Source organism: Tyto alba, unplaced genomic scaffold (assembly GCF_018691265.1).
Source record: "Tyto alba isolate M040663 unplaced genomic scaffold, T.alba_DEE_v4.0 Super-Scaffold_6, whole genome shotgun sequence".
Classification (NCBI taxonomy): domain Eukaryota; kingdom Metazoa; phylum Chordata; class Aves; order Strigiformes; family Tytonidae; genus Tyto; species Tyto alba.
In genome coordinates this window covers 48,595,558-48,608,691 of record NW_024881327.1, presented here as the reverse complement: position 1 = coordinate 48,608,691, position 13,134 = coordinate 48,595,558, and the positions used below count along the sequence as shown (strand labels likewise).

General features: G+C 35.4%; 1 long non-coding RNA gene across 1 annotated transcript; it reads right to left on the bottom strand.

The window, feature by feature from the left end:
• Positions 1-9,473: 9,473 nt before the first annotated feature.
• LOC122154914 lies at positions 9,474-10,291 on the bottom strand. Its single transcript, XR_006167030.1, has 3 exons — positions 10,131-10,291; positions 9,862-9,895; positions 9,474-9,699 (listed from the first exon to the last, which is right to left on the bottom strand). It is a non-coding gene; the product is annotated as an uncharacterized LOC122154914 (long non-coding RNA).
• Positions 10,292-13,134: the final 2,843 nt, after the last annotated feature.

The following is a 13,134-nucleotide window of genomic DNA, read 5'->3' as shown; positions in this document are numbered from 1 at the left end:
CTGTGTCTAAAATATTCTGTATTTTTGTTAACCAAGAATAATTAATAAAACAAGAAAACAAGGAAAAAAGCCCTACTTAAAAATATAGCAGTATAGACAATACCATGTTGATTCTTGAATCATTTCACCATATGAAAACATTTACATGAACATGTTTAGGCTATCACACAGGAATATAACACATTAAAGGGGGTATAAATTCCATTTTGACTAGTCAGAGAATAATTTATCCCTTTTTATGGTAAGCAACAAGATTGTCATGATTAGTTTCGACCTTTCTATTAAACTGTAAGATTACAAGACTAGTATGATTGATCTGAAGTTAGCTTGCCCACCTTTATTCAAAACAGGAGCTCCATAAATTTTGTTTTTATATTCCTGAAGTATTCCCACATATTATAATTTTACTAAAACATTTTCTATTTTACTTTTAAGGAATATATGTGCAACTTTGATATTCACAGGCTGTTTAATATGCTTATGACTAGATAGCATCTCTTTGTCTACCAAGAAAAGCATAATATTGTATTACTTAAGAAGGTTTATATTGCCATGCTTTCTCTCATGTAGTTACCGTGGATACACATACGATTATGGACACTCAGCAGTGCCAAAAAATTTGCATTCTGTCAAAACCCTCTGAGCTCTAAGTTGTAAAATCTCAGTGCCAGAGTGGCAAGTAGCAGAATATTTCATCATGGAGAAATTGTGGTGTTAGTTTGGACGCTTTTATAAAATGAGGCGTTTACATAGCATAATAAAGTATTCTCAATATTGGATGATACAACAGTAGTGAAGGCAGATTTAATCTCTATTTAACTTTTGGGATAAAAAATTAGTTTCTATGAACTAGATATGTAAAGTGCCACAATATATAATTGAGGTCTAGTCATTATAGTCAATAGAATCTAGAAAACTGTTCAGCTCATCCTTTAATCCATACCTGTATTTGACCAATTATATAACTGATGAGTAGCTCTCTGGTCTCCACTAACTGTATTGATAAGCTCTCCATTGATCAGACACCTAGCTCTTGTGTAAGAACTTACAAATAAGTAACTGATTCAGTCATTTCTCTACCTTTTGCTGAATCCAAAGCCTAGTGGACTTCATTAGATGTTCTCACTGATGACCGTAACTGACATTCAAACTGCTAGAAGGGAATTGTAAATTCACTCGGTATTTTGAGTTTAGAATTTCCCTTTGCAAGGGTGTTGGTCTTGGGGTTGAGGAAGGAGTGATTTGTCATAGTTTTGGGGTTTTTTTAATTCAGGTCTCACTGAGGACTCAAGCCAAGATAAGGAAAAGGAAAAGGATAAGGAAAAATCCCAGTTTTATCAACTGAAATGACACTGTTGAGCAACAAAAAGCTCTTCTGTCATCTTCTGCATTCTTCTGTCATCTGTATTTAAGTCACTTCTACTACTGAAAACCCTCATATGTAGGTCTGCACTAAATAACCAAATCAAGGTTTCCCATGACAGTGACCAGACATTATGCTTCTCTCTGGGCTTCTTCCCCTGCCCACAGCATATGTTCACCCAAACTGTACCACAATAGCAAACATATAATGTTTTTTTGTTTTCCAAAAGAATTTGCAAGAAGATCCTAGAATCCCACCCTTTTGTGCATCCCAACTTCTTATTTTCACCTCCTTTATACCAGTAAAAAGTGGCTACACAGTGAGACAAACTGGAGAATTGATCCAGTTAAGAGAAAATATTTCTAAGCTATCTTTCAGTCAACTTAGTTCCTTCATTTCATTCATGTTTTGACACAATAAACACACTAGAACAAGCAGCTCCCAACAGAAAAAAAGGATGGGAGCACACATGTCACTGGCAATACCGGGTTTAATTTACATGGAAGTGGCAGTGTAACACACTGGTTAGTGAGACTAAGGATTGTATCTCTCAGTACATCCATTGCTTCAGAGTTCTTTGGCTATTCAAATTTGTTGACCTCTCTAGTACGCAAGGTGTTTGACTTTTCTGGAAAGCCACCTTCACCAGCATTTTTGGTTTCCTAATCTATTATTTATCATATTAATGCAGAAGTTGTCTTCTACTGTATCGGTATCCTTCAGAAATCAACTACTGTTAGTAAGGTCAGAGTTATTTTCTCCCGTTTCTCCATAATCCTTCAGGCATAATATGTACAAGCTGGTCATTCTTGGTGCTCACAAGTGCTCAGGAACTGGAACATCCTGATGACCTAACCATCAAGGTTATCTATTCAATTCATCTGTAGCAGAAACAATGAAATCTTGTAATCTCCTTAATGAGTAAAGAAGAGTAATCTTGTCAACAATGAACTCAACTGGAAATAAATAATTTAAATCCTCTCCACCAACTCAGCAGCTAAATCACAACTCAAGGACCTCCTTCCTGTTCTTTAATATCACAAATATTTATATAACTGTCTATACAAAGTTTTAAGAAGAAAATAACTGAAAACTGGCTAAGGAAAAATAGGGACAAAACTACAGTAGGATAATTAAAAGAATAAAAATTAGTTTTCATTTTGTGGAAAATATGGATTGCATCTTCCAACAAATACAATCTTCCTATTATATCTTTTACTCCATTTGTAAAGTGGAATGAACCTGTACCATTAACACTTGTATTTCCTGTTTGCCATTGAATTTCCATTGTAGAAAGATTAAAATACTAAATAATTCTACTCATACCACCACAAAGGCTACTTTTGAAAGTATTGACTTTCTAAGACCAATTTGATGATTTCTTTGCCTTGTAGAAACATCAGTCCTTTATCTCTGTGGCAACACTATAGAAGACCACCAAATTATATTTCTAAAATAGTCACTACCAAGGCCTCTCTTTTCTTATATTATTTCCTGCTTAATGATCAGCTTTGTTGATTTCTCTTGTATTTTTTTTTTCAAAGGTCTTAAATATATTGAATGATAGCTGTGGAGTTATTAGAGTTACGTCCATAATCCATGTGAATAATGAGGTACTGTAAAAAATGAACTGATCTTTTCTGGGAAGTCATCCATATATCACAGTCTGAACATAGCTCTAATTCAGTAAAAGATCCATTATTTGTTACCACAGCATAGTGTCTTCCTCCCACTCCAGTACTGGTGAGGAGTCAGTTCAGACCTAAAGGTAGCATTGGAATGAGGAGTTGTGGTCCACTGGCAGAGTGGAACCATATTTTTGGGACCAAGCTATATTTTTTACCTTCTCCCTGTGGAAATTATATAGGAAAGCCAGTACAAGTTTTCTCTTTACATATATAATTCTGTCATCCTTCCTTATCTTGGTTATAAATATGATCTAATCACACTAACAAAAACTAGGAATTTCCAATTTAATGACAGCTGATAAAAAAATAACTATGTTATTTAAGAGCACAGGAAGATCTTAGATATAGTGAAGACCTCAGGCACTTGCAGTATTGCATTCTGCATTCATTAGACCTCATCCAGAATGTTGTATTCAGTATTGCACCCCCCCTTAATCTCCATACAGGAAAGACATTGATAAACTTGAGTCAGTTCAGCAGATAGCCACCAAATTTTGGTCAGCCTGGAGAATGGAAGGCTTTCATGAGAACCTGATAGTAGCCTTCCAGTGCCTATAAGATCATCAAGAAGATGAAGCTAGACTCTTCCTGTGGTGAACATTGGGAGGATGACTGACAATAGGCATAAATTGAATGGTTCAATAAATTGATAAATTCATAAATTTAATGAGAAGTTACAAGTGGATAATAGGTAAAACTTTTTTACCATCATAACAATCAAGTGGTAGAGAAATGGGCCCAAAGATGCAGTACAGACTCCTTCCTTGGAGGTTTTAGGACAAGACTGGGTAAAGTCCTGAGCAACCTGATATAATCTCAAAACTGAGTAGGAGATTGGACTAGAGACCTCCTGAGGTCTCTTGTAACCTAAACTATCCTATGATCTTGTATTTTGAAGAAAATTTTTTTCTGATCTTACTCCAATGCTTCAGGTAACAGCAAAAAGGTTTCACCTGTCTAATAATCTTATAGGCTCTCTCCACATCTGGGATTTCTCTTTCATAAGTAATACGAAGAATGGAATTGCAAAATTAAGGTTTGTAAAGAAGGGGATGTAGAGATGATTTGTATGGATGACATGAATACATGTCTATGCTGTACAATGGAATTCAGTGCAGAATTCCCTGAGTTAGCACCAAACAATCTCTCTCTGAAACTCAAGACACTAAAGTGAAATGAAATGGTGAACATGGAGATCATTAATTGAGAGATGGGATCTGTAAATTCATAAACAGGGTCATGCAAACACAGTTATGTTTCTTTTGTGGTCTGAGGAAAGCTCCATGCAGCTACCTCTGCACATTGATCAATGACAGCAGCTTCCACAGAGGTGTTCATGTGCTTGTGGAGGATCTCTGAATGAAACACAAATAATACTGTAGAGAACTAAATGCATGCAAAAAAAAAGTTTATTATGAAAAACTTCAAGTCTTTTGTGACCTTCCACACCATAAATGATATTACCAGGCTTTTTTTACGGTCTTTTATAAATGTTGTGAAGTCAATCACTACCAAATGGATATTCTTAATTAACAACACTTCTATCATTACACTGAAAGAATCAAATAGTCAGCCATCCTCATTTAAGACATTTGGAACTGGGAAGTTATCATAGAGACATTGTGCTACATATATAAATAATTGTTTTATAAGTTGGCTATAATTATGCCCCAATGCACAGAAATAAACTTTCGACAGAATTACTAACTCTGACAGCAGGAAAAAAAAAGTAGCTTTCGTGACATACATACCCAAGAACACACAAGATCTTAAAGGTAGTATATAACAGAAGAAACAGAACTATTATATATAAGACATTATTGTTTCTGACCACAGGTCATTATCTCTTGTCTACAACAAAAAGCTTGCCCTTCTCCAGAAATAAGGAATGAAATAAAATGTTCTATTGACCCTTTGGTTCTCAATATAACTCATCAGAATACAAACTGTAAGAACAATTTTTTTCGGCATTAGTATTTTTGCTAGTATTACAGAAAGAGATATTATTAAAAAAAAAAAAAAAAAGTTTTCTATTTTGAAACTGAAGAAAGCTCTTGTTTAAATAATGGGTTATATAATTTCTTGTAATTCTATTCTGCTGTTTCAGATCCCTGCATTATTAATAATCCTAAGTGCCTGAGTGTGAATTTTATTTATCAATTTTTAAAGTGAAAAATTGAACTGAGCCAGAGATGACAAATTTAAGTTTTCTCCATTATATTCTGCATTAATTGCAAATTAAGGATAAACTGATATCAATTTATATTTCAGGAAGCTGTACTGTTCATTTACTTCTTTTAGACCTAAAACTAAATCAGTGTCAAGTATCATGCTAGTAGGCACTGTATTGTTAGAAATATTTGAATGGATTTTTGATTCTGAAACACTGGTATAAATATAAACTAACATCAACAGAAACACTCTACATTTATGCCAACATGAACATAATCAGACACTGACTTATTCTTTTAAAAGATGTAAAGCTCATATTGTAATTTCTTTTGTCAATAGAAAAGCCATTGCCCAGACCACATTTTAATTAACCACTCTGAATTCTGTTTGCAGATTCAATTAAGAAAAGATATTATTCTTCACTTCATGCCCTAACCTGTTCTTCAAAGTTACAATGCAGTTTACTGAATATATTATCAGTTATGGATTCTAAGAAACTGTTCTAGCAGTTTTTTGAACAATAGTTCATATTTATGAATAAAATTCACTACTAGAAGGGAGAAAAAAAATGAATTAAAGTATTATAGTTACCCTTAAAACTAAGGGTAAATAAGCACAGAACTGGGGAAAGACTCCAGTGATCATTTACATTCCTCTCTTTCTCATTCCCCACATTTAGTTTGCTATATGAGCATTAATAGCCCTATATGATCATTATAGCATGACACATTTCTGTCTCTAGAATCGCTATAACAGAAAAAGCCAGAACAATCAAAATCAGAAGTTTAAAAGCATTGATTTACTCATATAAATAATGGGCCCAATATTTTGTAATGAATGAATTCATTCCTAAATGTTTTGTGAACAATATTCAATTTACTTTATAGAATCAAAGAAGCACCAGTTGGGAGGCACCTCTGGAGACCTCTTGTCCAACCTCTTATTTAAAGCAAGACTGTCACCTAACTGGGCCAGGCCAGCTCTGCCTTTGTCTGAGTTATGAAAAGCACCCAGGGTGGAGATTTCCACCAGCTCCATGGGTAACCAGTTCCAGTGCCGCATCACACTCTTTGTGGAAAAATTTTTCGTCCTCAGCAATCTGAACGTCCCAAGGTGCAACCTGTGGATGTTGGCCCTTACTACAACATCTGCCATTTCCAAGAGTAGTTCTGGCTTTTCTGTCTTTGACAGGAAGCATGCTTCAAGCAATGGCAGGCTGCTATTAGGTTGCCCTTGACCTCCACTTCACTAGACTAAACAAGCTCAGATCCCTCAACCTCTCCTCATGTGACATGTACTTTAGTCTAGTTTGTCTCAACAGCCCTCCACTGGACCCTCTCCAGTCTCTCAATATCCCTCTTGATCTGGGAATCTCAAAACTGAATACAGTATTCAGTGTGGCCTCGCCAGTGGTGAGTACAGGGTGTAAGAAATTCCCTCAGTCTGCTGACCTTGCAACTCCTGATGCAGCCCAGTATGCATTTTGTGTTACTCATGATGAGAGCATGCTGCTTGCTCTCATTCTACTTGGCATCCACAGTAATCCCCAGGTTCTTTTCAGTGTTGCTGCTATTTAGCCAGTCAGTTCCCATTTTGAGTGGATGCATGGGGTTATTTTGCCCCAGGGGCAGAACTATGGACTCCTTGATTTTTTTGATGTTGGCTGCCTCCTCAAGATTATGAAGATCTGCCTGGAGAGCAGACTTGTCGTTTGTCTTGTCAGCCACTCTGCTGATTTAGTATTGTCATAAAATCTGCCAATGGTACTATTTCATCAAGTGCTATATATTTATAGCACACTCTAGTATGATATAAAGAACAGGCTTTTACCTCTTTTATTGAGTGTGGATCCTTTGCCTTTTCTGGACATCCTGAAGTCTTTCTGTGGGACTTTGCCTTTTAACAAGCCTTTGATAGTTACCAATACTCTGTTTAACACATTTATTTTCTGTTACATCTACTTTTCATGCTCATTATTTTGAAAACTACATTAGCGTTTGCTTTCCCTGCTGTTCTAATGCAGAGGCAAATGTCTTTATCTTAATAGTGACTTTGACACGTCTCTTGGCTGAGTAACTTTTGGCAAATTAGACTGTGTAAACAGCTTACTACTTCTGAGTAAAATAGTCAGAGATACTATGAAGCCAAGAGTGAAAGAATTCTCAGAAGCATCAAACTGCCAAACTTAGGATCATTCCCAGCAAGACTATCAATATTTGTCCTTTAATAATTATCCCAGTATTATAAAAACTGATATAAATACAGTCATTTCATTTCATCTTCAGGTAAGTAGCTCCTTCCTGATTTTTAGCACGAGAAGCTACCTTTACAGATGCTTACAATGATGACAGTAATGCCTGACCTTCCTTTTCCCCCACAATAATAAAATTAAATAACTTATTACTGAAAACAACAGCTTGTCAAATCTACTGTGAGCTGCATAGTAATTTCTGAAGGTAATTCTGCCCACGTTATATCACAAACCTCCACCATTATCACAGGAATCAGTCATTTCACAGTACCAAATTATTTACATATTTTCTTCGTTGGATACCTCAAAAAAGTCCCATCAAGTATGGCAAATCAGATAATCAGAACTGTACTTATTGTCAACCATTACTCTCTTACACAGATCCATTAGCAACTTAGCTAGCTAGTGTAATATAACAGATATTAACAAAGCAAAGTATGGCTCAGATTTTCTCAATAAAGATGATGCAGATGATAGGATTTAGGTTACAATGCTTCTACAAAGCATGTGGCATTTGGATTTCAATTCATGTTCAGTAACTGCTAATTATCTTAAAACAGGGAGGAAAGAGGGTTAAAAAAATGCATAATGCTTTATGCTCAGTTTACAAAGGGATCAATGTCTTTTGTTGATAGTTTGGTCCTATAGCTTATGAATTTATTTTCCTGTATTGTACTAGAATTGTTTGAGGATATAGAACAGCACAGAATTTGACTGACTGTATAGGAATCCTCACATCTATGAATTTGTAATGTTGAAGCATGGATTTAATAACTAAATTATGTCTCAGAATAGAAAATATACTTTGTTTGCAGTGTGTATTATATGATAGGTGTTTTCTTGGAAAACTGGAATGTTTGGTTTTAGCATCTAGAGATAAAAAAGCAGGCAAAAATTGAGGGAAACAGAAAACAGTGTTAGAGTATGCTCTGAAATCTCTTGTACTAACTAGAGACTAGTTGTCATCACTGATTAGATCAACTTCAAGAATTTAAACAGAAAGCTTATTTTTTCCATAGTTTCTAGTCCATTATAGTAGCTATTTGTCTCCTTCTACCAGCAGGACTGGCCAAATAAATTACACCATGGATAATTTACTAATATTTCTGTAATAATTTTGAAATAAGAAAAAGAGGCCCTCCATCCCAGAAAACTTATGTATAAACATTTGCCTTTATGAGGTTTTGATAGCACTCTGAGGAGGTCATAGACTTGAAGTAATACTAACCAATCTTATCTGTAGAATGAGCATACACCAAAACACTAAAGTAATTATAATCTCTATTTTTTTTTTAGATCACAGACAACCCCCTAAAATAGAGGAAATGCAGATCTTCTGGATGATGCAGATAAATAATAGTTTTGAAAACATATCTTCTCCCTGTTTTCTATTTCCTTCCAGATGCTCTGGAGTCCAGCAATTTGCACTGCCTTCCTGGGTTGCAGCAACCTTCACATAGTCTCCCCCTGGGTCTCTAGGAATGTATCCTCTCCTTGACCTTTGAGGCTTGGCTGTAGATCTGCTCCGTTGCAACAAACAAGCCATGTGCTTTGTCAGGAGTCTTTCAGTCTGCGTGCAGACATTGTGATCTCCTCCTTTCCCTCCCCACCGTCCACCTGACACAGACTGCCACAGCCAGGAAAAGCAGAGGCAGCCTTTCTCGCTGCTGTTCTGTCACACTATTTTTAACCAAATAAGAAGAAAGAAAGGCAAAAAAATAAAAACAACCACCATCATAAAATAGAGACTCAAGCATAAGCAAAAAGCTAATATTTTCATCTGTCATGAAGGCAAAAAGCAGTAGAAATTGGAGGCATTCTGTAGTGACCCAATCTAAACTGCCAAGACTTTCCCAGTTTTCAAGCTCAGATGTGTACCCCGTTCATTTTCCTCCCTCAGGTAAGACCTGAGGTTAAGCCTGGACTCATCAAATCCCCTTAGGCCCTGGTTTCTGGGGAGAGAAGATGCAGATATATGAGCCAGAATGGTTCAGACTTATGCTCATCTTTCAGTGTCTGGATTACACCAGCATAGCCCAGAATAAGGATGACATAAATATACTTGTATTAGGCAATACAGAAAGGAGCAGATCGGTAGATGTTACAAAATAATTAAAACGTGTCTACCGTTTTGTCTGACCTCACTAGTCACCTCTCAAATATTTTGTTGAATAATTGTCCAGCCTTCAACACTGATACCTGTTGTCATGGTATCTGACTGTCTCCTAAAATAATAAAAACACAAGATCAATTCCAATCTGTGCAGATGAAAAACAAAACATAACATTAGAAAGTTTCTACTTCAGCAAAACTCAGTGAAAGAGGTGGCTATTACTGAATGTAGGTTTTTGTAGGAAAGTGGCATTATTATGAGTTGAAGTACTCACCGGAACAGTCTATGGGAAGTGCCACTGTTGTATGCTAGGGGAGAAAATAAACAAGAAATACGAAGTGAACTCGTTTGGTAATACAAATGGCTCTCCCATAACCACATCTCATCTCTTTTTGTCAGCCTTTCTCTTTAGCAGCATTCATTTACTCTCTCAGATACCAACAACTCTATCAGTCAGGATAATCTACACAAAACTGACAAATTTCAAATTCTGTTTTCTGCAGTTTACCAGCTTCAACTTTGCTTAATCATGAAAGATATTACCTCTGCTGGGATTCTCTGTGGCGTGTTCATGTCAGTCCATGCCCTCCTGCTCACTGTTTCATCTTGCCATGTGTTTCCTGTTGTCTATAAACTCAACAGATAAATTAGATTCATCATGTCTTTGCAGCATTTTCTAGTAGAAAGACTTTTTCCTTGCTGATGTTTCCTGCAGATACATTGTAAATTCTTTCTGAAGCCTCCTTGAAAATCCATTCCACTCTACTATTTTTTATCCATGGTAACAAATTTTTTGGCAGACATCGAGTCGCTCATGTTCATGTCCAAAATGTCAAGGATCACTGTATTTTTCTATAGAGACTTTCCATATGCCTTTGATAGTGATTTTTCACTAAAACCCAGTATGGTCCTGCCATTACGAAGCAGTTGATAGCATTTAGGATTTATGTCAGGTTGTATCAGCCTTTAATGAAACAGATTTCCAGCTCCAACTTTTGCATTGTAACAGCCGTTCATAAGCTCCATACATTTCTGAAGAGGCAAAGACTATTAAAAAGTTTTTAAAAAATCTCCATAAGTAGATGTTTGTAAGATCTGTAAACATCTTCATTTGACTTCTCAGTCTTCTCATTTCTCAAGGGAAATACAAGACAGAAACTTCAGAGATCAGACTGAAGAACATAGAATATGTCCCACCTTTTGTAGCCAGCTGTTCGGTGTTTAGAAAAAGGAGACAGCATTTCTCTAGAGAAACTATAACAGAAGTCTGTAGTAGTAGAACATAAAAATTATGTTATTTTAAATATATAATTTTTAAGTTGCATTCAAGACAACAGGTATATAGATAAGCAGTCTAAGAAGCCTTGTTCTTTATAAGTAGCCTTCTATTTCTGAGATGTTTTGAGATCCTCTTCTGTATAGCAGAAGTGGCAATATGCTAACAAATCAAAAGACCATGATTTAAAAAAAAATTATTCTTGACCCCAAATCTGGAAGCATTCACAAATTTAAAAGTGGAGGGGAAGAGACACCATGAGAATAACGTCTAGGAAATATTATAAAAGTAGCAGAAATAAACTGTGAGTATTCTCACCAATTAGAAAGGAAAAGTATATCTTAGTTTAAAAATATTTTCTTAGAGATGGTAATGTGGAGAGTTAGGTTCGGACCTTGCAAATTACCTGCCAAGCTATGCTAATAATTTAAAAGAAATATGTTATAGGCATGATAGTACTTAAACTAAAAGGGCAGCTGAGGTGTTCTGCATATACAGTACTGAGAGGAAAGAGTAGTGTACTTTTATAAGCCTACCTCTTTCAATTTATCCATCAGACGAGCAGACTCTAAAGGGACATATTAAGATATAACAAATCCTTTTGGCAGTAATATCTGGAAAATCTCTAGAAGTAGCTTACTTTTCTAGAGTGAAAAAATACTCTCCTGAATGATCTATAGTACATGGTACAAGTCATCAAGGCTCTAAGTTTTCACTTGGACACAAAGATAGGGAAAAGATGTACATTAAGACATCTTTTCACTTGGGAACGTGTCAAGAAAATACTGGAAATTTACTGTAGTTACCTCATGGTTGAGATCCTATAAAATATATAAATTCATACATTAATACATAAACCCCAGATACAGAGCAGTAATTTTTTGGTCTAAAATCTATAGAGATTTTTCACGTTCTGTTACTAACCTCTGACACTATTCTATTCATTTGTGTGTTTTCAATATCTGTTGTTTATATGCTGTATTTTTAACTCTGATGTAATATTTCAGGGCACGAAAAGGCTATTAGGGTAACAATGAACCTTCTTTTTTTTCCAGCATTCTTTTGCTGACCTCTCTTGAGTAATGCTCATGTGTGTTTATTACTTAAGTATGTTAACATTACCAAAGCACAAGAAAAAAATGGAAAAAATCTAGATAGCTTAGAAAATCTTGTACATCTGCAGTTGTCACATGGACTGTTTTACTTTGTTTTTTTTTTTTTTTTCATATATACAGTGGTGGAAAGTCATTTCATATTTTGGAAAAAATAAAATATTTAGGTTAGAAATATCAGTTCACAGAGCACCTCCCATAGGTCCATATTTAATTGGAAAATGCAAGAATGACAAAATCAATTCATTCAAAAGAATGACAAGGCAGTTAGTGGATTTAGAAATTGCAGGAAATCTTTGAAATATTTACCCAGCTGAAACTTTCAATCGTATTTCTTCTTTGAAATTTTACTCTCTCTTTCACCTTACTGCATGGAAGTATATTTATTTTCATAAATGATTTTCATTTTACTCATACAGTCAGTAACACTGAAATGAGATGCTTCTTCTTCCATTTTCTCATCATATGGAAAATTCATGAAAATGTAAGAGCAATGCAGTGGATGGAAAATTATTGCTTTCTCTCATAAAAGTGGCCAATAGAGATTCGGAATATTTACTGTAATAATCCCAGAATACAGCAATATTTTCAAAGTTGGACAGGTGCTAAGTATTTTGTTTTGTTAAATTGGCTAACCTTCCATAAATCAAGTATATCCCTTCTCAAGTTAGTTTTAACTGTTTCTGGGCAGCTTTTCAGTGAGCTACTTCAAAACGATCCTACCATGCTTTTCAGATGACCAAATCTGTTTACTAATACTAACTTTTCAAGCAAGGGCATCAATATTCTCCACCTTTGCAGAGAGCATTCTAATTACTTATACATTTCTTAGGTTCTTTCGATCCTAAGAATCACAGAGTGAGCCTACATCGACACTTTAGCTCAGGTGTCATCTTTTGAAGCAAATTTACTGAACATTCCCATTTAATAATCCTTTCATTCATATAATGGACTGGTCTTGAATTCCTGCACAAACTGGATTTTGGAATGACAGTGATTAGAAGGTGAGTTTGGCAAGTGTTCAGTCCACAAAATGACTAGAACTGGACAAGCATTAGAGCCTCCTGAAATGTGTGAAAGTCAGATCCTTAGTACAGACTGTTTCATTTTATTAATTTGATTATATTGCTCTGTGCTACTTGCTAATGTGGACACACAG